The sequence below is a fragment of the Elephantulus edwardii genome, unplaced genomic scaffold (assembly GCF_000299155.1).
Source record: "Elephantulus edwardii isolate Elephantulus edwardi_28Jun2011 unplaced genomic scaffold, EleEdw1.0 scaffold00085, whole genome shotgun sequence".
Taxonomy (NCBI): Eukaryota; Metazoa; Chordata; class Mammalia; order Macroscelidea; family Macroscelididae; genus Elephantulus; species Elephantulus edwardii.
The window spans coordinates 7,751,663-7,756,055 of NW_006399835.1; the positions used below are offsets into that span (position 1 = coordinate 7,751,663).

General features: G+C 37.1%; 1 pseudogene; it reads right to left on the bottom strand.

Moving 5' to 3' along the window:
- Positions 1-364: 364 nt before the first annotated feature.
- Positions 365-2,178, bottom strand: LOC102870283 (annotated as a pseudogene).
- Between the last annotated feature and the right edge of the window lie 2,215 nt (positions 2,179-4,393).

The following is a 4,393-nucleotide window of genomic DNA, read 5'->3' on the forward strand; positions in this document are numbered from 1 at the left end:
GCATTCAAACTTTGTAAATAAATCATAGTAACGTAAAAAAAAATTAAAAGTATTAAAAAAAAATCTGTGGAGACAGAATGATTTACTATTTAGCCTTGTATGTAGAAAACGCATCAGGCCCTAGGTTAAATAAACAAAATGAGGGAGTGTAGGAACACAGGGTAGTGACCAAACTAACATGAGACTGGGGGGTGAGGGAGTGGGGCATTTTGCAGAAAAACACTTTTGAACAGAGAAGTGAAGAATTGTTCCACTAGAAGAGGCAAGGTTCTGGGATTTGCTTCATTTTGTCTATCCTGATTGAGTGGTTTGCTCACAGGAGACCCTCCCATGTGAAGGTGAAACATAATTTATCCACAGACACTTACATGAGGCTGAAGAGTCCTTCCAGATTGAACATGGAGCAAGACGCTGCTGTCTCCAAGTGGAGAGGCAGCTGCATAGTTCATCGGGTTTGGAGGTCAGTCATGACAGCCAGGTTGTATCATCATTCACAACCCCCAAAGAAATCTTGTGGCTCTTGCAGATCTTGAATTTGGACCTAACAAACATCTTGATCATCTTCTGGGAGATGCTGAAGGCATTAGTTTTAGAGCAATTGAAGGACTCCTGCTTTGGCAAAGACATTTCCTCTGACAGGTCTAGTCAGATGATCTGCAAGGGACATTGAGGTGAAGGGACCACCTTCTCTGGACAGTTGATCCATGGCTATTGGTTATTGGCTTCTGCACCTGGACCTCGGGGCTAGTGAAGGAACTGGCAGGGCTTGGGACCAGCTCATGGTGTGTTGGGAGCTCCATCATCAGCAATGGCTGCCTCATTCTCACCCTAACTGCAGCCGCCCACACTGGCCTCGGTCCCTAGTGCCTGGTCCTCAACCCCCTCAAGATTAGAGCGAATGTGGGGTCAAGGCTCAGCCACTGACTCTTTTTCTTCCTCCTCCTCCTCAGTGGAGCTGCTGGGCTCCACACCTCCATAATTTCTGTGAGGTCGGATACGGCAGAAATTGGAGCAGCCAGGATTCTCACCAAAGTCTGAGCCTGTCACTCCAACTCAGCCGATGAGTGTCTAGGAAACCGCCATTAAGGTCTTATGTGTTGTTGTCATGTACATGGGTTAAGTTAAAATCAACCCGTAACTGACTCTCTAGTGGGTTGTCAGAGGCAGTGAATCACTTGAGAAGAGACATCTCATCTTTCTCCTATGAACATCTGGAGGATTTAAACAAAGTGCCTTTCAGTTTGCAATGCAACTCCTTCCCACTAAGCCACCAGAACTCCCTTGGTCTTAACATAGTACATTGATAATATCATGGAGAAAAGAACTCAGTAATAATTTTGTTTCCGTATATTCATATATTCATACTTGTTCCATTAAATTTTAATTGATTGCAATGATATAAAATAAATGAGAACAATGTTAACAGTGATACTTGAACATTTTGAGTAATTATTATTAAAACATCTACAATAAAAATGTCATGAAATATTAGAGAGTTAAGCATAAATTTCTTTTTCACTGTTCACCATTCTTTGGAAAATAGGAGTAGGCAAAATAAGAAGTAGGGAAAAAAAATCAAATGATTTTTGAAAACATAAGCTATTGAGATTTTCAATTTAAAAATGAAATGTCATTAAATAGCCTTGTCCATATTTAGTATCTTACTCAATAAACACTTTTGCAGTTAGATTGAAAAAGTGATTAATATCTACATTAATACCAAGATAAGGGAGAAAGCAGCCCTTAATAATACTTATCTTAAAGCAAGCACATAAGAAGTTGTTTTTCAGTAGTAATAATTGTGTAATAATAATTTTTATTTAAATATCACTTTGCAATTTAGAAATAGCTCTGGCTCACAGTACAGTGGTTTAAGTTCTGTCCTGTTAAGCAGAAATTCAGCAGTTGGAATTCATCAGTTATTAAGTAAGAGAAAGATGGGGCAGTTTATGCAGACTGATAGACTTAAAAACTTTATGAACATTTCTGCTTTGTTTCATAGAGTTGCTATGAGTTAGAATTAACTCAATATCAGTGGACTTGCTAGGTTTGATTGCAGTTTAGAGAGTAAACGTTCACATCCACTCTCTTTAATGACTCAATTCCTTACTACTTAGCCACAAGAATTCCCCACATGTAGGGGCCCTCTACTGGGTTCTCAGAGAATATAAATTGCATGGTAGGAGATTGTTTATTTTTTGCCTTGGAAAAGCTAGTGGATTCAAACCACATGCCTTTGACTTGGCACAACTCCTTAACACAAGAATACGAGAGCTCTCTCATATGTGTGTGTGTGTTGTTGCTATTGTTAAATGCCATTGTGTCTATTATGACTTATAGTGACCCTATGAAAAACAAATCAGAACCTTGCTCTATCTTGTACCATCCTCATGATCTCCACATGCTCAAGCTCATTGTGGCATTGCTCTTTGTCACTCTGTCAGTCAATATTGTGGAGGATCATCCTCTCTTTAGCTGGCCTTCTGCCTTTTCCAGGATGATGTTTATTTCCAAGGACTGTCCCTTCCTGATACCATGCCCAAAGAATGTGAAATGTATAGTTCCTTAACTGTTATAGCTTCTTCTTTTAAAAAAATATTAAATGTTTAGTATTCTTAAATAGAAGCTCTGGTGGTTGGTAAGTAAATGTTCTTTCAACCCAAAGTCAGGCCACTGGAATCCACCAGCTGCTTCAAGATAGAAAGATGGGTAATCTCTTCCTGTGTAATTTATAATTACTGAAAATCTGCTGAATGGTGAACCATTTCCAACTTAATGGCACTCCAATTGATAACAAGTATATTCTAAAATGCACCTCTGCAATGATGTGCTAGTTAATTGTAGCAACTAGCTGTTAAAAATAAAAATAACAAAATACATTAGCATCTGAGTAAATACTGACTCATAGAAACCCCATGTGCATGAGAGTAATGTTCTAGGGTGTTTTCAAAGTCTGTTTCTTTAGGAAGCAGAGCACTAGGACTTTTTTCCTAGATGTTTCTGGGTGAACTCACATCTCCAACCTTTCATATAGCCTCTTGACATGTTAATTGTGCCACACAGTAATAGTTATTATGGGACAGGAAAAATTGGAGAAAACCTTCCCTATAATAGAAAGATTATTCCATGTGGTATGATATGAAATTCTTCATTGCCTTATCAAACTACAGTAAGCCTTATTTGAAAGCACACTTGAAAAATTTATCATATTCTTCTTCAGTTGACTGATAGAAGTTAGCCTCGGCATAACATTAATTCAATTGTAAAGTTCTGTATTTTTAGCTAAGTGAGGTTTTTTTAAAAAAAAAATCATAACCCTTTACTTCAGTTTTCTTTAAAAATATTAATTGTATTTGCATCAGTCAAAAAAATCTCAGTAGTTAAAAAAATAATAAAAGGCATTAACTACGGGAAAGTGTTCTGTGCCTGACAATAACGACAATGATTACTATTAGCAATTTGGAGCCCTGATAGCCTTGTACTGCAATCCAAAGAAGTTCAAATCCACAAGTTGCTTATTGGAAGAAGAATGGGCAATCTCCTTTCAGGCAATTTACTGCTTCTGAAAACCCACTGGAGGGTTAGCTATGAGTTGGTTGGTTCTGGTACACAACAGTGATAACAACATCACTATTTTAAAATTTGTTAATTAAAGTTTTAATGTGATGTTTATTTTATTATTTGTGACAAACTCTCCTGTATATGTGGGACTTAGAGCATAATGTTAGTTCAGAAACTAGATACCATCCTCTCACTTATTCTGGACATGTGGCCAAGAGAGACCAGTCCTTGGAGAAGAACATAATGTTTGGAAGAGTGGAGGGACAGTACAGGAGTGGAAGACACTGGATGAGATGGATTGATAAAGTAACTGGAGCAATGGGTAAGACACAGTGAGATTGACTCAGGATAGGGCGCGGTTCAGTGCTATTATACATAGGATTGCTTTGAATTGTATACAAGCCAATGGCATATAACAACAACAATAGGTACTATCATTTCTCTTGATATTATCGGTTAGTATTGTCAGGATTAAAATGCACTCAGCTTCAGAAAACTTAAAAAATTAGATAAAGAAGAAAATGCACTATATTAGAAAACTAATTTAGAAATTTTCTATTTGATATATGTTTTAAAGTCCAGCTTAATCTGTGATGTCAGAAGTGGCACATCAGTACTCAAGGGAAAACAAACAAACAAACAAAAAAACCCAACCCAAAACAATAAACATTGCTCTGAACGGATAAGTGCTTTGAACTTGCTTCAAATAATATTTATAAATTTAAAATAAAACAATCAATCTTAAAATCCAACCTCTGTTAAAACTCTGGGTACCAAATTTTAAGAGTTTAACCAGAGAACAATACCACAAATGCCTAACAAGCATATTACA